This window comes from Cyprinus carpio, chromosome A2 (assembly GCF_018340385.1).
Source record: "Cyprinus carpio isolate SPL01 chromosome A2, ASM1834038v1, whole genome shotgun sequence".
NCBI lineage: Eukaryota > Metazoa > Chordata > Actinopteri > Cypriniformes > Cyprinidae > Cyprinus > Cyprinus carpio.
In genome coordinates this window covers 15584933-15610889 of record NC_056573.1, presented here as the reverse complement: position 1 = coordinate 15610889, position 25957 = coordinate 15584933, and the positions used below count along the sequence as shown (strand labels likewise).

General features: G+C 37.5%; 1 protein-coding gene across 16 annotated transcripts in view; it reads right to left on the bottom strand.

Annotated features, from left to right (window-relative positions):
* Positions 1–25957, bottom strand: part of LOC109091772 (transcriptional regulator Myc-B-like) — a 49764-nt gene that overhangs the window by 7976 nt on the left and 15831 nt on the right. For all 16 annotated transcript variants that reach the window (XM_042775063.1, XM_042775069.1, XM_042775085.1 and 13 more), the window contains exon 4: positions 931–1018. The gene's annotated coding sequence lies outside the window, so the exon portion shown is untranslated. The remainder of the gene's footprint in view (positions 1–930; positions 1019–25957) is intronic.

The following is a 25957-nucleotide window of genomic DNA, read 5'->3' as shown; positions in this document are numbered from 1 at the left end:
ATGTTGGACAAAACAGCGAATTCTGAGTTATGATTGTTCAGATCGCCTGTCAATCAAACTCCATGTGAAGGGTCAATTAATCAATTACTGAGGTCTATAAGTAACTATTTCCCCCTAACTAAATAAAAGTAAATATTCAGAAAATAAATAAATACACTGAAAATAAACCAAAAACTGCATTACAATTCCAAAGTACACATTTTTAAATATCTTTCTTTGGTTGTATGTCTTTATCTGTTGTATTGCATCTTACATGGTTTTTCTGCGTCTCACGCCATGTGCATTAATTTTAAATTGACAAAACACAGAGCTAAAAACTAACTAAAAGAACAAAATAAAAAAAGCAAGACCCCTGAATTGTTACTTTCTGTTTTTCAACAATATGCATCCTGTGTGAACACACCCTAAGAAATGGGTCTGAATGGCGCTTGGTGGATATGACCCTAAGTTTAATTATATAGGGCTTTTTATAAAAGACCAACTAGTTGACTAGTTCAGACAACCTACTAACTAGTCGATTATGAAATTCTATGTATGACGCATTCAGCTTTATAAATAGCACTGCGTTAAGAGCTCAAAAAGGAAACCCCTAGTCTTTCTTGAGGTGTCAAAAGGGTTAATTCCTTATAAAAAGAGTGTGGCGGTAATTCTCAGAATTGCTCATGTGCTGAGGTTTTAGATGTGTGAAGGACAGCACAGGAAACGCTGGGTATTTTTGAAGAACTAGGCTCCAGCAAGTCCCCGTTCATATGTTCTACCTACTACTTTCACTCTTTGTTTCTTGTCTTTCTGCAGAGGGACCTGAGGTTTCTTGTAATTGAACGTCGAACAGAGGATCACATTCCAGGATGAGATATCAATGTTTTCTCCAAGGGGACAGAAATAGTGTAGGTTCATGACAGCACAACTGTGTAGGGTGCTTTACTGTACCTCAGACTGAAACTTAGGAAAAAGAACAAGCTCCATTTTGAAGACAACTCTTAAAGGTGAAAGGACTGCTCACATCCTCAATATCATCCTACAAAGAAACAACAACAAAAAAGGGATATTACTGTCATAAGCAGATTTCACTCAGTTGTTCTCACAGGGTTCTTGTACATGAACCAAAAATCTATCAAAAAATGGTAAATATTTTACAAGTGAATTCATAAAAATGAAGATTTATTCCCTTTTTTTAATGAAGAACTTCATGCTGGAAAGAAGATATGAACTCAATGATCTCATGGAGCCATGCGGATATCGCAGTGATCTCACACAGGAAATACAACCTGTCAACTACTACTAGCACAGTTTAATTCTAACCTGCCATTTAAAGCCCCACAACAGTTTCATTTAATTTTCTTGTGCGTCATAATTTTAATACAAAAATCCTCCTTGTCACCAGCCCCTAATGCCAAGCAACCTGCCAAAGGTTTCTCAAGAATCAAGCTTTATTAGTATGATTTAAAAAGGAAGAAAATAATAATTAAAAAGCTACATAATATTCCCAATATTGCCACAATCATCTTGTTTTTACTAGGGTACACTTTTTTAAATCTGCTTTGTGATCAGGTTACTTTCAATCCAAAACAAGTCTATGGTTACCTTTAACCCCCTGAACTAGAGGTCAAGTTAAAGGTTAAATTAACCTTGATAACAGATATTATAATCAGCCTTTCATAGATGATAACCTCATTCATTAAACAAGTATATGATAAACAAAGAAAAGCCACTACCGTTTATTAATTTATTGTAGTGTAGAAAGATAAGCAGTTTCTGAAAAATATTAACATGTATGCTAGCTTTCACTAGCTAAATCACTGTAAAGAACAAAAAAAAAAAAAAAAAAAAAAAAAAAAACAATTAAGAAATAAAGAGATTAGAAAACAAATTATTTCACTGTGCTTCTACAAAGTGTCCAGTCACCAGATAAAACCATGATTAAAACCACTGTTTATATGTGTATACCCACAAAGATCATAACAGATCACATTTTGGAAGATTAGAATAAGTCTATACCCAATTTGTGACTAGAAAACATTATTGACCATTTTAAAGCTGTTCGTGTACACTGACAAGATTTCCTCTTGTCCATTCACAGGCCATAAAGCATCACAGTCACAGTCTTATGTGATAAATTGTATATTCTGAGAAGTGCACGGCTTAAAACAAATGAATAATCAAATGAAATATGAAATCTCGGCAGGTTGCTTCACAACAAGAGCAGAAGACGATGCGACAGGGTAAAGAAACAGTGGACGCTACCTCAGGTTTATAGAGTTTTGTTGTGTAACTATATGTGTGTATGTGCAGTGCACTCAAATAAACATATATGCAAAACACACAGGTAGCAGACTAGTGGGACAGGCAAAAATAAACACAAAATCCTGTGAGAACCAGGAATCCAAGCCAGACCATAATACTAGCAACCTTCTGAAGACCAGACGCACACAGCCAAACTACGCCTGGCACAGTCAACTACCCTGAATCCTGCCAAAGAGGTCTGCCTCATGCCAGCACCAAACCAGCTCTCACATAGAGGGAGAATTGAATATGGGGCAGGCAAGGGTGTCAGCAGAAGAGGAAAGATCACAGGCACGTAGAAGACACCCACTGCAGACTCACCTCAAGAGTGTGAAGAGAGAGAGGAACAGTCAATATAAGAGAGGTGGTATTCAACGCTCTGCTGCTCACTGGGTTTTTTCATGTGGGAGCAGACGAGAAATGGCCTCTAATAAAAGCAGAAATCAGAGTGGATTCCCCACAACTGAAGGTAAACAATGTATATATAAAAATGACACATATCCTTAAGAAAATTACTGGTGATTGCCCATGTAAAATTCACCATTACATAGAGCTTACTTGTTGGTGGGGAGACATAAAATATATAGCACCTACTTACTGGCCAAAGACAAAAATGGAATGAGATGTTTTGCCCTTTTATCGAAAAAAAAAAAAAAAATAATAATAATAATAATAGTGCTGTCAATTCTAACACACACACACACATTTTTTTTTTTTCAGTTTAATGAGTTAAAATATTTAACCCAATTAATGCAGGGGTGGAACTAGGGTTGGCCACCCCATTCACAACTGCTGTCTCTTTTTTCTTGACAAGAATTGCATTTATTTAGACGCAGAGCTATTTTACAGCCACACCATATATGAGATCCAGTTTCAAGTCAAGTCAAGTCAATTCAAATCCATTAAAGGATTGTTAGGCTGCATTAATTAGGTTAACCAGAAGCAGGAATGTGTCCCATAACATCCAATGTACTCGTTACATCGTAAGAAGAATGGCATCTACACTAATATTAGTCTCTTTCATACTTATTCCGAGGTCACCGTAGCCACCCAGATCCAGTCCGTATCCAGTCCAGATGGTGGAACAGCACCTAGAGACAACCTCTACAGCCCTGAATGTCAGCGGAGACCAGGTCAACTAGATGCGCCCCAGAGAAAGATCCCTTGCGAAGACCTAGTCACCCCGACGATCATCGGCACAAGACCACGGGGACCAGACGAGTCCTCTGCACCTGTGTTGCAGGATGGAATTAAACCACGCCATTCTGGTGTCGTCTGGCCAGAGGAGAACTGGCCCCTCGACTGAGCCTGGTTTCTAACAAGGGTTTTTCTCCATTTTAGTCACCGATGGAGTTTTGGTTCCTTGTCATTGTTACCTTTGGCTTGCTTAGTTGGGGACGAGTGACTGATTGCACACACACTATTGAAAGAGAACTGAAGTGGATGATGACATCACTGAATCATCAATGAACTGACTTTAGCTGAAAAATTACTGTTATTGTCTTCTTGCATCATTGACAAATTATTTTCCTGTTTGACTCTGTAAAGCTGCTTTGACACAACCAGTATTGTATAAAGCACTATACAAATAAAGGTGACTTGACTTGACTAATTGGTCAAACGGGTTGCATGAAGGTCTGAAATTGTTTGCCATTCAGTTTGATTAATTTGGACCGTTTACTCTTGCACTGAATTGTTTGCAGCAGTTTCTCACACCAAAATAGTAACAGGAAATTTTAAAAGACATAAAGAGCACTTGATGAGGTGGATATTTACCTACAATTATACATTTATATCCAAAAGAGTTTTAAATAGAGAATCAAAACATGGGCATACATTGTTTGATGGTGTCCAAGTACTAGAAATACATCTATATGGTATCAACATATTGCCAAAATCAACAAGGGCATTGGATGTTTTGGCAATTTTATCATAAAATTTTAAATTTGGTCCCCCAAAAGTATCAACACATCTATCCCAACAATGAATTGCATCACGAATGCTATTTTTCATGTCTGTAGCACACACAGTGCTTGCCTAATAATGAAAAGTCACTATCATGATGTTTACAAAAACAGCATTACTTCACTCTCTGTAAAAGTGAAGCCACAATGATAAAAAGCAAAACAGTTCAACCATAAAGTTTTATTGGTATTATTAAAATGGATTCTGCAGCTCACTTATTAAGCGCTTCTCTCACAAAACACAAAAAACCATCAGCCAACATATAGGTTGACCTTATGGAATGGCAGAAGGTTGTCAGCAGGTTTGTTTTAGATTAAAACAAATGTAATCATCTCTGCATGGACGACATCCATTACTTAGGATTTTAGGTTAATTCTAGTTTAAAACAAGCAAAAACACAGCAAATGTATAATGGTTTTCACCATTTACACAACAACACACATGGTCTAATATCTAATCAGAATGATTCACTAACAAAACACATGGTACAATAAAACCTAAGTGAATGGTGTTCAGTTTTATCTTATTGTGTGCATCCTTTCTTGTTGACCTTTGAACCCATTAATCCTTTCCTGACTACAGCATTTTGTCAGAGCATGACCAACACAATAGGGTTTTACTCTTCTAGGAATCAAATAGTGTTAGTACAAACTACTGTTGTCACGGTACCAAAATTTCAGTATTGAGTACCGGTACCAGTGAAAAACCAATTTCGGTACCAAAGCAAAACACAAAAACATGCTAATTAAAAATCTTACTATACTTTCATTTAATCCAAACTGTGTACATATTTAATTTTAAAGTGCTTTTGAATTTTAAAGCCAAGAACTCCTTTTCTGACTGATACAAACAATGTTAACCATTTGTACATTCTCTAATATGCATATTTTAGATTCACAATTCATTTAAATGCTTCTGGTGTGTAAAAATAGTAAATATCATCATGTCCTCCTGTTTTTTTTTACCCTACTAAAAGTTAGGAGCATTAAATAGTTAATAAAGAAACTTCATTTTGATTCTCATTATATTAGCGTTAGCCACGCTTATGCTAACGATGAACTACTCTAATAACAGTGTTCATTTCAATATGACATTCAAATTAAAATATTTAATAATATTCATAACAGAAGCGGTGTTTGTGTTTATTCAACAAAGTCCAAGCCTTTTGGGAAATCTATTTGTGGCAGTCAGTTCTGATATTGTGGCAGGCACCACAAATAAATAACTGTATGGGAAATACAGTGAAACTTACCTACTTGAACTCTTTCATTTGATCTGGGTGTCTGTCTTTAAGGTGTTTTGTTAGTTTGGTGTGTTTCCTCTTTTTGATGTCGCCATGTCTCAGTGGTAGCTCTGTACTTGTACTCTGCATAATGACAATAAAGTTGTATCTAATCTAATCTAATCTGCGCACCTTTCGGATAACGCATCAAGAACCAGGTTGACTGGGTACTCGGTACAACCAGTACTTAAAAAAACCTGGTACTGTAACGGTTTCATTTTTTTCAAGTACCGGGTCTTTTGACAACACTAGTACAAACCTTCCCGAGAAGGTACACACTGGTAAAACCCATGTTTTTATTTGGGTCCCAAAAATTTGCTAGTGTATCATGGTCATTAGACTCAGACAACGCCACAAAAGTGGCTGGGTTTAACACTTAGAGTTACTAGGACAGCAGGAGGAGTATTTTTAGAGCTCTCATGCACTAAGACTCATCGTTTGTTCCAAAAAGGGCCTGGTTGGTTCCCATCGCATCCTTAATGTCTTCACAGTGAAAGTTTGGCACATTATGTTAGATTGTGTGTAAGTGAGTGTATTCTCACAGCAGAACCGCTAGATTTTAATCAGCACAGCCAGCGAAGGATCGAACGCAACTGTTTTGAATGAGCGCACCTTTTTTAACAACCAAAAATGGCTGTTTTGTGGTCTGTTGAGGAAGTACAGACTTTCCTCTCGTTGATAGCCAAGGAGCGGATCCAGCGAGAGCTTGATGGGGCGACGGGGAATGAAAAAGTTTTTCAGGAGTCACAGCAGTAGAGGGGGCGCAACAATAACGACATGTGAATAATCCCGCCCACTCTAAAGTGGCACTAAACTGCAGTGGAGAAACAAACCGAGCCGAGCCGAGTCGTACCACACAGTGGAAAAGCGCCATTTGAGGATGCTGCAATCCATCATTACAGGGCATGTTTAGCGCATTATCAGTGCACTGATAAGATAATCAAACCTGACACTCTACACAAAATGTTTCTTTCTGCACCAACATGATAGGAAGAAACCAAATAACTGGCACAGGTCTTTAGGAACTAATAAAAACAACATACTGAGACATTGAGAGGTCTGATACTACAGTAAAAATACTTTTATTGTGCTATTTTCTAATTTAGAAAAAATTAAATATTAAATCGGCAACACTAAAGCTCCAAAAGTATCAACATTTTTAAAACTTTTGCATAGCATGTGATGTTTTAAACACGCAGGCACATAATCAGACAAATTAAACACCACTAATGTGCCACCCTTTATACCTCCAGGTGATCCAAATTCACGTCCTAGCACTTTTAGTCGAGCACCCATTTGCGGTTGATGTGCGTGCTTTTGTTTAAATTTTTGCCATTTTCTAAAAAAATAATTAAAAAAAAATATGTATGCCAAAAAAAAAAATATTTTATATATATATAATGTGTGTGTGTGTAATTTAACATTATTGTGTGTGTGTGTGTGTGTGTGTGTGTGTGTAATTTAACAGTATTGTTCAATATTTTTATATTGAATATTTAATTGTCCACACTCATTTCCACAGTTTTTACATTTATGATTACCTTTGCTATTATGTAATATATATATATATATATAAACAAACAAACACAATAAAAAACACCTTACTGACTCAAATGTTTCAACTGTAATGTGTCATTCACCTGTCAGCTCAAACAAGGCCATGTGGCAATATACATATTCTCAAGATCAAAGGCAGCCTATTTGCGTTTTACCAAGTCTCTCTGAGGTTTTTGTAATCTGATAAATTAGCAAAATGAAATTCCCTTTAACAGAAAGTACAAACCAACCAATGACTACTATCAAGATAATACTGATAAACTTACACAGAATATTAATTCTCAGGCAAACAGTACAATAATTATTCTGATCACAGAAAATCTGTTTGTAAATATATTCTGGTTGCTACAGTAGATGCATAAACAAACCAGATATTTGTTAGAGTTTACTATCAGTCTGTACTGATCTCGAGGAATTTGTTGCAATGCTGCAGAGAGTCAAACATCTCTTTCATCCTTTAACAGGGGTCAAACCAACACGAAGGTCAGGCCAACAAGATATAAACACAGCCTCAAGAGAACAGTTAACCCTTTTACAACTAGCGGTGTTACATAGTTGTATTTTATTTGGCATAATAAGTTGTGTAACTCATATTAACTGTTAAGAGTTTTCCCTCAATAAACTCCTAATTTACTGCTTATTAATAGTTAGTAAGGAAGTTGCTAAGTTTAGGTATGGGGAAGGATTAAGGGATCTAAAAATATGGTCATGCAGAACAAGGCATTAATATGTGCTTTATAAGTATTAATAAACAACCAATATGCATGCTAGTAAGCAACTAGTTATTAGTGAAAATTGGTCCTTAAAATAAAGTGTTACCATTGGCTGTCAATCTGTAAAAATAACTATGGACTATCAACAGGACTATCTTCAAGCTGCTTTCAAAAACCTGGAGAATAAAAAGAATATAACACCCAACTAAACATGAAAATGCTCATGTGACTAACAGTTTATTCTAAGCAAACAGAACATACAGAGGACCTATTGTTCCTAAGGCACATGCAGATGATTTGGCCAGACATTTATTCTTCAGTTAAATGTCAGTCAGTCTTCAGGCAATCACTGCCAACAATGCTGCCACTCAGGTCAGGTGACTGCAGCTACACATGATGCATCCCACCAGCTGTTGAATAACACCATGAAACTGGATAATGTCACACTTATCCTCACAAAGCCATGCAAATCCTGTCTTCCCGGATTCAATGCTAAGGGTACATGTTGCTTTCTAGTAAGGGGTCATTGACAAATAGGTGACCTGTTTCATCTGGCTCAGGGGGGCAATTGGGGATTGGAGAGAGGGACCGGATCTGAATATTTAAATAACGATTCACAGCGTTTGTGTTTACCAGAACTGCTGTCCTTTGATTACCAATGTAAATGCCTCCCTATGGGATCTGAAATATTGTGATTGCTCCATTTGTGAGCTTGTTTAGAAGGTAATTACCCTGCGATGCTCAGAACTGTGAATCCTCCTCCTGCATAATTTATCATGGGAAGGAATAGAAAGCGATGGTAATTTAAACTGCTTTCCCTGTCAAGACTTGCGAACCATGTGCTGAGGATTTTTTCAATAAAAGTTGTTGTGCAGGCGGTTTGAAAAGGCAAGCCATGACAATTCATCACAGGTTCCAAAATGTTTCTGACATTAATAATAAATCAGTATATTAGAATGATTTCTGAAGGATCATGTGACACAGAAGACTGGAGTAATGGCTGCTGAAAATTCAGCTGTCATCACGGGAATAAATTGCATTTTAAAATGTAAAATATGTTAAAATAGTTATTTTAAAATATCATTATTTCACAATATTACTGCTTTTGTTGTACTTTTAATAATAAAATAAAAACAGTCTTGGTCACCATAAGAGAGCTCTTTTAAAAACACTTAAAAAAAGCAACCCCAAATTTTTGTCCAGTATGCATAATATGCATAGATTTTTAGTCAATAAATTTAGGAACATAAATGACCCTCCATAAAGCCTGTGTGATCAAAACTGTTGAGTCAGGAAACACATAAAGAGAAGCTGTAGTGCCACATAAAAAAAAATAAATAGCAAAAGTGAGCTCTAACAAGGCCATTTCGGCCTCTAACATACAAAAATTAAATAAGAGCCCCAGTGTTCCCAAACTGAATTTCATTCAAGCATGAACAATTACTGCAGATATGGCATTCTTCAGGATGACTGTACACACACAAACAGAATCCAAACCAGCTCCAAGGTGGCCAGAGTTGCTTTGGATGTGTGCCCAGCCAGACCAAGTCTATGTGGGCGAGGTAAAACCAGAGAAAGTCCATGTATGAATAAGAGAACTTGCTTACCCTGAGAACTCAGACATGCATACTGATTATGCAGATGCTACACTGCAAACACAGATCACTATCAGCTGCTGACGGCGGAGGTTTTACTGCCGCAGCTGCACGAACAGCCAGAGGAAAAAGCTCAGAGGCCGCTCAAAGCAACAGGGCTGGAACAGCCTCTCTAGGATACTTAATTCCCCTGTTTCACGAGGGCAAGTGGCATGCTGTTGAAAAGAAAAATGTGCCTCATACATTTGTGATGTTGTTGTCTCACAATGACCCCTCTTTGTCATTTGTTCCTACAGCTGCTTCAAGAGTTGCTGTAGGCTTCTTGATCTTGATAGCCTCTCTGATCAGTTTCCTCCAATGATAAAGCCTTTGATAATTTTTTTTTGTATCCATCTCCTGACTTGTGGCTGTCCACAACTTTATCCCGGAGATCTTTTGACAGTGCTTTGCCATCCATAGTTGATTGTTTGCTTCAGTTGCACTACCAAGGACTGAAATGCTCCAGGAATGCTCTTTTCACGCTGAGCTAATCAAAATGACCACAGCTGATCACAGTTGAAAATCAAATGGCTTTGTGTGCCATTAGCTACTAGGGATGCATCTATCCGTTATTCAAATCGGGTATCGGCTCCGATACTGCCATTTTTCTCGGATCAGGTATCAGTCAGAGAGGCCCGATCCAAATCCGAGAATTTTTTTATTTATTTAATTTTTTTTTTGGATTGTGTGAATTTTTCTCACTCTTGAAGCCATACAATATCTTAATGCAGTGGTTCTCAATTTCTAGTCCTCGCGCCCCCCTGCTCTGCATATTTTGTTTGTTTCTCTTATCCCTTCAGACGTTTGTTCTATTTGAACGTAAGTGCCCTGCGAAGTGGACATCAGGGGATATTCCGCCATGATTCCGAAGTGAACATATATGTTCCATTCAAAGTGCATTGAAGTGTGCGAGATGTGAATTTAAATTGTATTTATTTATAGAGGTAGCCTATATGATGTCACACTTGTCCAAGACATTGCGCAGTGCAAATCCGTGAATGAATGTTCCGAAGTGAGGTAAACTTCAACAGATTTCCCCTGCTCAGGGAGTAGGAAGCATGTCGATGGGAACATGCTTCATGCACGGAGCTCACTTCTAACAAGCTGATTATCTGAATCAGGAGTGTTAACAAAAAGAGATGTGCACATATGCAGAGCTGGGGGGCGTGAGGACTGGAATTGAGAACCGCTGGCTACATATGAATATTTAAGTCCTTACATTAATGTTCACACAAACTCTTTTCTCCGCTGTGGCTGTTAGTCAGCTTTTCAGCCTTTAAACCCTGGTTGCGTTCGGTTACGACAGTCAGCTCAGTAAAGCTCTCTCCAAGATCATTCTGTGTTCCCATTATTATACTTGATTTGTAAATACATGTCTATGAATTTGCACATTGCGCATTTGTTTTGTCCTATCTTATCTATCATGTGTTGTTGCCTTATTTAAAAATATGCTATACATTTCATTTTATAGTATATAATTGTATATAAATACATTCATTAATGTTTTTAATGAATGGATTTTATAATAATACAAATAGCCATGTGTAACATTTTACCATATTTAGGGCAACATTTTTATTTGTTCCCCACAAAATAGTTTTTTCATTAAATGTTGGGATTTGTAAAATTATTGTACACTGATTTTTCTAGAATAAGTTTTGCTGCCAAATTATCCACGTACCTAGTTCATGATACATTTTTGTCATAGATTATGAATATGCATAGGCCTATATTTTTTCATATTTATTGTTTATTTTATTTTTCTTTATAATGAAGTAGTCTGTATCTAGACTGTGAAAGAATGATTATCAGTTCCACACACAGAGATATATAAATTCTACATTTATTTGAATGGGGAAAAAAAACTTCACTGGTATCGAATCGGTATCTGTATCGGCCAATACCGAACCCTAGGTATCGGTATCGGAGGCAAAAAAGGCGGATCGGAGCATCCCTATTAGCTACACCTGATTGAGTTTACAAGTCATTTATAGGAGGGGGTGATCTTTTTTCCAACTCAGTGATTCTGTTTTTTTCTTTTTTTTTTCTGACATGTTGGTTTTTTATCTTTCACTTGGATGTTATAAGTTGCACTGAGTAAATACAGCTGGATAAAACAAACTGTGTCCATCTTCAATTCAGGTTGAAATGAACCTGAACATTTTAAAGATTTAAAATGTGATTATTTTTCTTTTCTATACCAACTGTTTTCCATAACACAATGGAGACTGAATGCATAATGTTGATTGGACAAGCATATGTCTACAGTTTCTTATGGAAAGATCAGCAGCAAATACACTCCATGTATTGTAAACAGACGCCTTATTTGCTTTGACTAACCATCACTTTGGTTTAGTGTAACAATGACCTTATGTTTAAAAATGGTGTTTGTTCACACAGGACAAAAACCACAAGGTAAAAACCACAAGGCAACAACGATTATTAGTCTGGGATTATACCAGGTAAATTCCTCCAGATCATTATATGGTAGCCACAGTGAAATGAACAATACACTTATGCTGTCTATTCTTTCAAGTGAAAGTCAATAAAGCTGAACACAGTGACACATGAGACCGGGTTCACCTGGACTGGCCTCAGGCACACCCTTATGTTTCTCTGTAACACTTTTACACCCTGTCAGATTAAACCCGTAATCACACATTATAACATTCCTCTCATTGATAACACACACTGTCTGTTCATTGATAAAACATCACACTATTGAGGGCAACTGAGGCTTGCCATATCATCCCTGTTACCCATTTAACAGTAGTGAAATGTGTTAAAGGGAAGTTAGAGTACTACACTTATAATACTAGATATTTATCAAGTATGTTTAGTAAACAGTCTTAATCCAGATGAGATCATACAAGCACCTGTAATAATAATAATACATTGTTAAATACATTTAACATCATAGAATAAGAATAGTTTCTTATGTTGTCATTTTATTATTATTATAAATGATTAAATTCATGCTTTATTTATTATTATTACTCATAGTTTAAGAAACACCAATTTACACATAATACAAATAAACAGATACATAATTTTACTTTTGTAACAAGTTTACTTCATAATGCAAATGTGCAGTTACTGCATTTTACTTTTGTAACAAGTTTACAAGTTTGTGAAAGATCATCATTCAAATTCTGCTATAACCTTTCTGTGCACACGGTCATCTTGAGCTATATAAGGACATGTCCAGGGCCAGATGGAGACTGTCACAATCCAAAGCCTGGTGACCTGATCATTGCAGAAGGCTACGGCATTACAGCACTTTCAGGTTTGGCATTTTTTCCCATGTTGGACACTATGTTGGGAGGAACACCTGCCATGTCACATCCAGCAACGGCCAATCCAGCAGAGTGCTCTGCTTCCATAATTCCATTTTGGGACTGTGTGAGAATCTATAGCTGGCTTCCAGCAATGACGTATCCAAGAAGTGCTGCAACCCCGTCACACACGTTAGCACACAGCGCTCACATGACGTCCCATGTCCATCAGCTGGAATCACAGTCAGCTTCCAAATGGAGCCCGGCAAAGCAGACTATTACCACAGAGTTAAATCAGAGTCATCTGATCAAAAACAAAACTCTAACAGCAACGCCCAACTCATGTTAGATTCATTTCCGTTATATCTGCGGTTTGTCTTTTACTCTGCAGCGAGTTACAGAAACCTATTACGTACTATTAAACAATATGAGTATGATTCAGTGAATGAATAATCACACTTAAATAATCAGGTTAAATATGCAAACTAAGAGAAAACATCTGCAATAGATCTGAAAAGCAACCAAAGACTTTAAAAAAGGCTTTGAAAAGAAAATGCTATTGTATAATCATCAACCACTTTTGCGGTCTCACAACCCAAACTAAATGCATGGACAGCAGCTTTAATATTTGCTGTAGTATTATACAGTACATATATGAAAAGTTCTTTGAATGGGCGCATGAATTCAGGTGAAGTCAGAGGCTCAATGTTTTCTACCTAATGTGAAAAAAAATGAAAAGTATGGGTGGGTTGATGACAGAAATGGGGAAAAAGTGAAGGAATGATTTTTTTGTTTCAATCTATTTTTGTTTTGTTTTTTTCTTTCCTGTGCGGGAGCTTTTATCAGGTGTCTTGCTCCCTGCGGAGAGAGAAATGCACGTGTGGTTGGAAATTACTGTGCTGTATTCAAATGCTGCAGAGGTGTGTATTACATTCTTGGCCATGGCCCCACTGTAGGGGAGGGTCCCCACACATTTTCAGGAAGGAGTGAGTAATACACCGCTATCGTCAGCACAAACCTCAATATGGTCAGTCAAGTGAAGAAAAACAACAAGAGCATGACTGACAAACACAAGAAACCCGAGAAGGGCTTTAGGACAAATCGATGACGAGCTTTAGCAAACAGTTCACTCCAATACAACTAATGCATCCATATGATATCCCATTGGGAAGAGAGTATGCACTTTATCACCTGTTTGTAACCTATTAACAGCACATCCTGTCCAAGGTCTACTCCTGCATATCATGGGATTGCATACATTTTGTTTACTAAAGTTGCTAAAGTAGCTTTAATTAAAAAATAAAAATTAAATAATAATAATAAAAAAAAACCATATCTTGTATTCTTTGTTTTAATATTATAATTTAAGATTTGGAGTCTCAGCGGATTCAATGTAGTGGTTGGTTTAAAGTCATTTACTTTAATGAGTGTATTTTTTGACCACCAAATTTAAATTTCAAAAATAATAATGACCATTTGTTAAGCCAGAAACTGACTGATCAAATAATGAGCAAAGCGTTTAAACCATGACCGTGTTTACACTTTTCAGAAGTCAGGGGACCTCATTCAATAATGATTATGCGAATAATTTTTATTGCGGCCAAATTTACAAAACGTGTATATTATCATGAATTTGTTCTTAACCTTAGCTTAAATGTTAATTTGGGGACCAACGCCCAACCATCACCATTTATATATTTTTAGTATGAATTATTCAAAGTGAATCATGATTTGAAATGAAAATTCACAATTAAATTTGTGTGTATGCATGTTAAATGAATGAGATCCACTGTCTTTTAGTTGTCAATTCCTATGAACTAGGCATAGGAGAAAGTAGTTTAACTGAAATTTAAAATTACACACTCCACACAAACACCATTTCACATCGCTTATAAACCATGAGCCTCAGTGGAATCCATAGAAGAAACTTTTACTCTCGTTCCATTAGATAAGCAAGCTTGCGTTCTGTTTAGGCGTTAACCTCTGACATCTCCTTTGAGGTTATGTGACATACATTAAAAGCTAAGAGTCCCACATCGTTTAAAGGAGCAGAAACCAGAAAAGAGGAACCAGATAAAAGCCAAAATCCCCTGATGTGTCAAATGTGTGGATAGAAACATTGAGACGCTGCACACATTTGCCTATTAGCTGACAGAGATCATTTATGTTGCCTATGAGAGTTATTTAGACTAGATTTTGGACCAATCTAGAATTCTCAGTGGAATCAAGGTTCTGGGGTTATTAGTGACGTGCAAATCAGTTCTGGTTTCTCCAACCACATCACATATTACTAACTACCTTAAACTTTTTCCATCCAATGTCTCCAACAGAGCGCAAACTGAGGAACAAACCAAACGATGGGTCACAGTCTCCCTGAAATGTTTAAATGACTAACTAGGGCTTCATGAATAATGTTTAATCACTGCAGAGGCTAGACAGGAGGAGAGTGTAAATGAAAAGAGGATGTCCCCATAATAAAATGCTCAGAAATTTAAATATATCTCTGGTTCCTTATGGTTGTCAACAATATTTCAACAGTAAGTTCTGGTCTGGTGGGATGTAACAGCAAAACGATGAAAGGGGAAATATAAACCAGCCAAAACAAGTGAATCATCGGAAATCTGTGATGCCAACCGCATTGAGCACACGTGAGTCAGGGTGAGGAGTCCTCTTCCTTTAGGAAAATATGAACACGGTACATTGTTATGGAAGAATTATGAAAACAATGAGCTCATTATCCATATCAGGCAGGCGGTCAAGCGTTGGTTTGAATTCTGTCAGTTCAGTTCTTTAACAAGGCATAATTGATATGTGTGTGTGTATGAGGGACAGTCTCTAGTTGTTATTTCCCTTCCAAGCAATTGTGAGCCAGAAAAACATGTGTTTGGCATTAGCATGCATTTTATTTGTAGTACTCACTACTACTTGATATATCAATGACAGTGATTCATTCACAAAGACGGTCAATAACTCGAATGTTTACGGATATAAGCTGTGATCCGGGTTCAACTCTACACTGTACACAAGAGTAGGGCTGTGCGATTATTCGAAATTGTCATAAAATCACGATTTGAGCATGCGCGATTTCTAAATCGCTTTATAGCACAATTTTCTGCAGCCCCGACCTCCCGCAGTATGCTGTCCGAACCATTCAGAATGCAGCGTGCCTAAATGTAGCGCGAGAACAGAACAGACTGGGCATATGCCTACGTAACGCCAGGTTCACACACTCTGTCTGTGGTGCATATTTTTTCCGAACCCATGTTAACGGATCAGAGCTTCACTGCACATGGTAAAAGATGCAAAAGATGTGAACAGAAAAGGTTAGAAATAGAAAGGTGTGAAAATAATTGATATCTAGCGCATGAGCATAGAGAGATTTGTGAGTGCACTGAACTCAGTTTGAGTGAGAGGAGAGACACGTTTTAAGTGCGCGCACTCTCTCCAAGTGAGAGCAGTGTGTACTGCGCACGTGCATCTGGTTTTGTGCCAGAGCAAAGGAAATCCGTGTGCGAGTGGAGAGATTTGCGCTTGCGCATTATATTAATGTGCTTTCGTGTTACAATAACGCACTCACTCCACACCTACTGCTTCTGAACCTCACACACAAAATATATATCAAACCCAATGCACACCTACAACTTATTAACCTACCTAATCAAACATATGTCTAGTATTTCAACACCTGAGGGACCGCTACAATTTATTTATTTACTTATTTAGCCATATGTCTAGACATTTTGTCACACCTTTATAGTGATTATTTGACTTATGCCTGTTCTAGAGGCATGTTACAACTTTTTGATAAAGCTCTAATTGGTTTTCTTTTGGAAATATGTTTCAAATTCATACTGAATGCATTTATGACTGTAAAGCATGTCTGTGTGTGTCAAAATCGTGATTAAGATCGAAATTGCAAAAATGATCAAAGAAATCACGATAGGTTTTTTTTTGTCCATATCACATAGCCCTACACAAGAGGACACAAACGGAAACCACAAACTGTTTTGATGAACCTGTAAACTAGAAACGGTTGATATGAAAATCAATAGTAGACATTAATATGAGAAGTCAGTATAAGTGGAGATTTGCATTGCAAATGTTAACGGCCAAAGCATCATTCTGACTATTTAAACTATGATAAGGTCTGCATAAACTTGAACGCTGGTATTTCCAGGCTTTCTGGGAATGCATGGGAAAGCAATTGATATTCATTTTAATACTACAGCTGATCTGCTCAAGGAGTAACAGCAACTGAAGTATATTACAAGCTCCACAGACCTAGTTTTTCAGTCTGGCTAATCGTATTCATAAAGAAAGACACCCAAGAGCATGAAATGAATGTTAGCCCTCAGATGAGAGTAAAAGGATGATGTAAGGCATAATTAGACAAAGTAAATATAATTAAAACATTTCATCTTAGCACATTCAAATAATATGCTTTTTGTATAAATAATCAAGAAGTATCAATGCAATAGTAATTTTTGTAAATTAATTAAACCATGTGTCTCTGTCAAGAGATGTGAAAAATGTATTCAACACTAAACTGCAGTGCTTAGAAAGTCTGGAAAGGACTTTTTTGCTTTTGTAATTTTTATTAGTTTTTTTCCCTCCAGTATTTCTAATTAGCTTTATCTTCAGTTTTAATATTTTAAATACTTATTTCAGTTAGCTGCCAAAGCAACGTTTCTAATTTTCATTTATAGATTCCTCATCTAACATTTATATTTAATTTTATATCAGTTTAATTTCAATGACAAATTTTTTATAGTTTCAGTTAACAGTAACAACACTGTTGTGTATGAATATTTCCCACTCGCTAAACACTGAAAATCTGGCTCATTTCAATTTCCCCTCATGAAAACTATACGCAAACACCAGAAGGAAGTATCATTGCTCTATAGAATATTACCATTGCACTAGAAGGTTTGAGAGTGAGAGCTCTGCAATGTGCTGATGACTCAGTCTGAACTCAATGAACCTTCTCAAGCCCATAAAGGAAAAAAAGATCAGCCCTCTTCTGTGTCCCCACCCTTCTGCCTCTCAGCTCCACCCTCTCCTCCATCAGCCCCTCTCCCTCTGCTCTCAGCTGACTCTGCTGTCTGTAATGGAGATGAATCTGACATCTTCCTGTCTGTGTTTACTCAGCTAACTCTCTCAGCTGAGCAGCACCTCTGGCTAATGGAAACAAATCTCCAAGAGCAACAACACAACAATAACCGGCTTGGCTATCAGATCTACGGCAGGGGTAGAGCTATTCCCATGGGCCTCTATCCCAGGAAAACACATCTAAATGGTGGTACACAGGACAAAAACAAAATCCACAGCTTTTATAGGAATTCGGTGGGAGCACTGGCATCATAAAAACAGTGCTTGTCTATACATCCGTGTCCCGAGCAAAGCAAAAGCAAGCTGGTAGTACGATGATATGGTGAGCTCCTGTTCCTCAAGCTTATCAGACCAGACCATCAATCTAATGTCATCTGCGAGGTCCTTTTACGTAGGTCAGCAAGCAAATGGTGAATAGTAACATGATAAACAGACCTCTGGAGTCTGGACTACTGACTCAAATCACCAAACGTGGTGAATAAGCCAAAAGAGATGAAGAACATATTGATGACCATATCGGCCATAATTAGTCTTTTAATATTATTATTAGTCTTATATTGGTTTCATACCTAGTGGTTATTTTTTCTATAATTCATTAAAAACATTTTCATGGCTGATTTCATTAAAGTGCACAGTAAAAACATGTAAAACAACGTCAGTTTAAAATGTCAGTCAGCATATTATTTCACAAACTTTCTATATCAGTTCGTTCAAAGTAAAGCCAAACTAGAGATTAAAACATTGTGTCTCACAGATAAAAGTTTCTGCTGTGGACAAACAAACAAAAACAAAACCAACCTATCGTAACACAAGCTATTGTAAAATTTCAATCGCCTGATTCTTGACAATGCATTGTGAGTGTTCATGTAAATGTTTACCATACTCCAAAATCCTTTATTCACTTCCTCAAGACTGATAAAGAAAAACACTATTAATACGGCCCTTACAATGTTAACAGTCTCACTATAGAGACAATAACCATATATGTTTCCCTAGCAAATATTTAAACATGCTTTCTTCCAGTGAGTGGTTCTATAGTGTGCCAGGCAAGGCAGCCTGGCGCCACTGTGGAGAGGAAAGACTTGATCTGACTGAACTCCACTGACATATCACTGCAGCTGAGCTATAGGCCCTTCAGCCGGCCCGCTGGCCTTTCACTGATGAAACCTAATACATGCAGGCTACTAAAACCACACACACACACACACACACACACACACACACACACACACACGGACACACACAAACTGTTTCACTAACTCTCCAAACCCTCCTTTCCCTGATGCAGCAGACACAGCTAGCAGTGTTAAATGTTTTATGAATTTAAATAAAGTAAATAAAATTTAGTAAAGGTTCATAAAAGATAATCATCACCAATATTTATGTAAAACAATGACTAATAACTATTTATATGTAAAATAATAATGTATATTAAATTTGCTAAATAATAAAAACAATAATACTTTGACTATACATACTTATATAAATTATTTATATTTATAAAATTATTTAATTTAAATAAATCAATCAAGAACTATTTTTTACAAGTTATATAATTTCTATGTATATAAATATACACACATATACTGTATATACTGTACACACACACTTTTTTTTTCATTGATAAATGTATATACAGGTATTTATTAGATTACATTTATAATTTCTCTAAATAATTCCACTTAATTTGAATTACATTTTACCATCCAATTTGCTACATCAATTTAAATTCAGGTATTGGAACAAATCTTAAAGGAGATTTAATTTTATCATGCTTTTTCACTTTTTCAACTTTAGTTATAGGACGAGACCTGGTTGAGCTGCACTAGAGAAGATGACGAGTGTTATCACTATGTCGGAGACACGCTAGATTTCCTTAGAGAAACTTAGAGTGGTTACAATCATCTGGGTTTAAATCGTGCTCAAATTGATTTGATTTTGACACAATATTTACACTGAAGCTCGCAGCAGGCGGGAGACCTGGTAAGTGAATGACATTTCCTGACCAGGCGCCGAGTGCTGCCAATCCCAGCACACACTGGCCCAGCTACCCAATCACAGCACATTTCGTATTTCAGAAGGCGGGACTTCATTTGATGTAGGAACTATTCGAGCTGTTCATGGCAGACTGGGGAGAGAGGTGTTGTAATAAAGTAAAATATGTGAAAAATAATGTGTTTTTCGAATAACCTAATATGAGAGCCTGTTCTAGTACCACCCCCCCCAAACAAAATCATGACTTTGTAAAAGAGCATAATAGGACCCCTTTAATGCAATTCTGAATGGTGCTGATATGCTACGTTAAAAAAAAAAAAGTGCACATGTGCTAATTCATAAGTGAGAGAGACATTGTATAAATAGCGTCTGTGTGTGTGTATGTGTGAGGGCTTGTATGAATAGACTCTGTGTGCGAGTTAGAGAGAGAACAGAGAGAGAGCAGAAGGACAACAGAGAGTTTATATAAACAGACTCGATGTGTGTTGGCTCCTGGACATTAATATTCTTTTTAGCTGAGAAAGGACGCTCGAACCTTCCTCTGTACAATCACATCACTGTTCCACCATCTCTCACAAATCCACACAGACGTCTTTTCAAGAAATGAAAGAGAAAAAGCCCTGTATAAACAGTGCTGAGTGGAAGGAAACTCAATTACCCACACTTCCGTTCCTATACCTTTCCTCTGTCTGCTAGTTTTATATCAGTGGTTTTGTATTAAATAGTCCAGTACAGTATGTCTATGGGGTTCACATTGAAGAAATCAAACCTGGCTGAATTTTGGATTTTTCTCAGACTCTTGAATGTCCATTAATTCATCATTTTTCCAAACTTAACACACTTCACCATCGTTATATAGGCATATTTCCACACAAAATCAGTGTAGGAATTGTTTACGTCTCATATATCTTCAGTTAAGCACATAGTAGAGGTTGAATTAGCACAGCATGATGCAAATGATATTAACTTCCATACAAATCATCAAAATGAACTGGACTAGGGAAATGAAATGTCAAGACCTGTGAAACATGTGACATGACATCTTCTAATGCTAATGCTTCTAATTCTAAATATAAGTAACGTGACAGAGAACCCAAGTGAACCATGAAATCCTTTCACCTCGTAACAGAAGTGTCCAGATCACACAGCCGTTCAGAAAAGTTGAGAGGTCAACACAAGTCGATGCAGGCCACAGCTGTGCTTCATAAATTAGACCTCAACGGACTGCCGGCACAACAGGTGCCCTCTCGGCCTAAGGGGTGTTGGGACAGTGTAGCTCTTCACTTTGGTCTCAGTCACTCACATGCTAAGCTGCAAACAACAAAATTAGCCCTTAAGCAACTGAGCTCCTCTTCTATTGGCTGGAATAGATGGTACATCCTTCAGTGACGCCCCTCGACACAAGATGAGAGTGTCATGATTTTTCCAGTCTGTCAGACCTCTGTGACCCAATTCTTTAAACCCAACATCAACATAAAACAATCCCCTTAACAATGGGATTATCACTGTCTTTGAACTTCTCCCACTCATGTCAATAGCTGGGTTTCCATCAGCCTGCTTTTATGTGCATTTTGAATTATCGCATCAGAATCGAGTGATGGAAATGCTGAATTTTAAATAAAAATTCCTTAATTTGCAAAAAAGTTGTCTGACAATCACTTCCACAGCATAAGCTACACAGCAAGATTCAAACCTCTGATCAGCAGCACAAACAGAAAGGCAAGATTAAAGTTTGCAAAAAAAGCACAAAGGTGAGCCAGTAGAGTTCTGGAACAGTGTTTCATGGACAGATGAGACAAAGATGATCTATTATATAGAAATATATCTATTATAATGAAAAGAACTGCAAATGATCGTAAGCATACAACCTCATCTGTAAAGCATGGAGGAGGTGGTGTCATGGCATGGGCATGCATGGCTGCCTCTGCAACAGGCTCTCTCAACTTTATTAATGACTTAAATGATTATGATAGCAGAATGAATGCAGAAGTGTACAAAAACATCTTGGCTACTAATGTTCAAGAAAATGACACAAGCCTCACAAAGTGCTTCATATTGCAACAAGACAATGACCCAAAATACCCTGATAGCTCAGTCAAGGAGTTTATCAGGTCAAAAAAAAATGTAAGGTCTTAAATTGCCCAAGTGGTTAAAAAAAAAAAAAAAAAAAAAAAAAGAATCACCCCATTATAAAATAATCACATTTTGTTGCTTTGCGACCTGAAAAAAATAAAAAAAAAAAACATGTTTTATCCAGCTGTATTTACTCAGTGCAACTTATAGCATCCAAGTGAAAGATATAACACCAATGTTACGTCCATAGGGACCTATGTGTATTTTCAATTGCTGGTGTAAGATGTAGTGCTTGTCTCTGTATGTTTTCTGTTTTGTGCTTCTCTGTTGCTCCTCCTACTATCCTTGTCACATGTTTGGGAGTGCCACCTGATTTGTGTTCCAGCTCGTTAAGGTGCGAGTGGAGCACTATATAAAAACCCAGGAACTTCCAAACGGGGAGAGCGCCTAAAGCTTTCCTCTGAGAGACTGTCATGGTCCCAGCATTTGTCACTTTCGATGTGCATGTTGTAACTTGTTGGGTTGTGTGAACACTAAAGAAGGTATGCTGTGTGCTAACTTCTATGCGAGTATGTTAACTCTGTGTGAACAGTTGCCATTAAATAGTTGGAAAGTGTTAAAGTAAACCCCTAGTTGCTATTGTGCCGTGTTGGCTGGTGTGGCTAGTTACCTTCAAGATTATGTGTTTTTCAACATTGTTCTATCTTTATCGTGGGATCATTTGTAGGGAGGAGGATGCCCTTTAATTTAAGAATCCATGTTTTCTCCTGTGTTTAACTAGAGAGGGATTAAGGGAAGAGTTTGTATTTTTCTTTTTCTTTTGAAGCTAGGTAAGGTATTTTCACAAGTCCTCAGTTAGTGTTTCTTTGGTTATAGTTATTTTAGCCATTTCCCCTCCTGAAGCCTCATGTTTGTATCCCACTGATTTATTTAAAATAAAACTTGTATATCTTTTTACTTTTAAACTGGTGTGTTAATTTGTGCTTGTCCTGAGACCTGGAGATGGGAATTCTCTCACTCTCTACCCGCAACTTTTTGTTATGCTTCTTTGCTGCCTCTAGACTAGAAAGTGGGAACGTAACACCAATATGCCAGAATTTTTTTTTTTTTAAAGTTGGAAAAAGGATCACCCCTTTGTGTCAGTATTTTGTTGAACCACCTTTTGCTTTAATCACATCCTTTAGTCTGTTGGGATATGTCTCTGTCTCTACTAACTTTGCACTTCAAGACTTTGCAATATTTGCCCAGTATTCTTTTCAGAACTAATCAAGTCCAGTTAAACTTGATGGTGACTGTTTGTGAACTGCAGTCTTCATGTTATTCCACAGATTTTCAATGGGGTTTAAGTCTAGGGGGACAAAGCAAATAAATACTCATTTATTTTCTTTGTAATTGTCTATTTTTCTTGGAGTCTGTAAGGCTCTTCAAAATAACAAATAAAATGGCAGAGTGATATGGAACTGTAATGTGGTCAAGACCTGGAAGTACTTCATAGTCGCACAGTCACAAGAAAAAAAACATTTCTCTGGAATTAAATTATTGAGTAAAAACTCCCATGCGTCATTACTCCCACACTGACTGGACACAGCAAAACACCAAGTCTCTGACATACCTTGCAGAACCCAGTACACTGATTCAGGCCAGACTGACCTCTCTAACCAGCACACAAGATAGTTTACATCTACAGTAAACATCCTTCAGAGGCCACTGAGTTTCAAAGGTAAATTTTATCCAAGTTATTCCATAATTACTCAGCTGTAAAGCCAGTCGTGCTATTACACGATCCCGAGCCTCGTTTCTGAAGTGGGATTGGTCATAAACACAGGGTTATGGTTTTGGCAGCCAAGTCAGTGCATTGTTCACACAGACGCCAGAATTCCAGCCTGTTTATGGTAAACGTGCGTTAAGCCACACTGGCACAAGGCCTTTTGGGTTGGGACCTAGGAATTTTTTCACAAAGACGAGGAATCTCAAAGTCCTTGATTGTTTAAGCATTCTTACTTAGTGGTGACACACAATAACTATTTAGAAACTTTGAAGGTTTTCGCTTTCCTTGCCGCATAGCTTCATTCCTCTCTCTCTCATGCTCTCCTTGTCATCTCTGGTGTGCTCCAGGAAGTGGGCCAAGAGAGAAAATGTAATTGTTTAAAGAGACAGATTGAACTAAAAGACTGTAAAGAAAGAAAGAAGAGGAGAGAAAGAGTGTTTGCACTTCACTGAGTCATTATAATGGTATCGTACCGACCAGAAGCAGTGGGTGAGCTGATCAAGATGATCTCTGGCCACTGAACAGGATTCCAATTTCTAGGCTGGGCTGAGAACAGGAGTATTTTAAAAGATCTGGCAGCTTAAATGTGTACATTACAGACTACAGATCTAAAATAGGAACTGCCGGCCTCTCAACTCTGTCCTAGTTTGGTCTTTTTGGTTTTTGCTACATGCTAATAAGAGTACGCACAGCTAACCACACCATTTGTCCTGCTTTAGATCCTCCACTTGTAATATGACTGCAGCGAGTCTCTTCACGAGGTGTAAGCGAATCCAGTTATATCACTCCAGTCTCCAACTGCAGCTCTTTAAATACACGCCGTGACTCAGCAAAAGAGAGGGAACATGAGATGGTAGATCAGTAAATCACTGTGTCATGAAGGAAAAGACAAACTGATAGAATGACAGCTCATTCATAATCAACAGAAAGCAAGCAAATGCCACCCAAGAAGATGAGATCATTTCACACTTCACAGACTCTGAATTGGCAACACGGATGTATGAGAAACGCAAATCTATTTTTAAAGGGTTAGTTCACCCAAAAATGAAAATTAGCCTGTGTTTTACTCACCCTCAAAGCATCCTAGGTGTATATGACTTTCTTCTTACAGACGAATCATATTGGAGTTCTATAAAAAAATTGTCCTGGGCTGGCTATTACAAGCTCTATCATTGCAGTCAGTGGGTGTTTCTGTTCAACAGTCCACAAGAAGTCAAATAAAGTGCGCGCATCCATAATAAAACGTGCCTCACATGGCTCTGGGGGTGAATAAATGCCTCCTGTAGCAAATACATGCATTTTCATAAGAAAAATATCCATATTTCAAATGTAATAAACACTCTTCTCTCACTTCCAGTATCTGTCATACATCGAAGGAGTTCCGGCAGATGACGCAGCACGTATGCGCAGCGCGTGCACCTCTGCTATACGCTAGTCTTGCGAGTTTGTTTACATAAGCAAAGGAAGGAAAGTTTCCTTAGTTTAGCAAAGGGAAAGTCTCCTCTTGGCTTATATCATCATTTTTCTTTACAAATCCTTTGTTTGTGCTTCTAATTCATGACCGGCGTTTTGTTTTGTTCTCTCTCCACATTCGTCACTAATTACGCAACGCCAACATCCTACGTCATCCGCCTGAACGGCTTACACGTACGACAGATACTGGAAGTGAGAGAAAAGTGTTTATTACGTTTGAAATATGGATATTTTTCTTAAGAAAACACATGGATTCGATACAGGAGGCCTTTATTCACTCCCCGGAGCCGTGTGAGGCACGTTTTAATTTAGAGGTTACTCTTACTGATCGGCTACCGATCACTATCGGCCGATAATCGTTTTTGGATGTTTGATCGCCGGTCTCTAAAAAGGGCAATCTTAAAAAATTATCTCAAGCTGATGATGCGCCTGCCGTGAGAGGTTTGGCACGACATGCAGCGACACCGTCTCAGTCCGGTGCGAGTAAAATAATTATAATGCTGAAGGTGAGGTACAATTCATATTTCTTCATTAAATAACTTTTAAAGTTATTTGAAAACTTTCTGTGAGACATAATTTCACAAATAGCATCAGTGAATCACCGCACGCTCTTTCTTTCTCTCTCAAAACTCAAAAATTAACACAGGAATTGTCACTTGCATTATTGAGGCAGTGTCGCATCATCACTAAAGTTTATAAATTGCATTTCTTTTTAATTCTTGCCATTGTTTAACCTGTTAACCTGCACCTAGACGCCGGCGTCCTCAACTCCCCTTGTTTGCACATGTCAATATTTATGAATAGATTAAATTAAATTTGTGTAAGCAGTA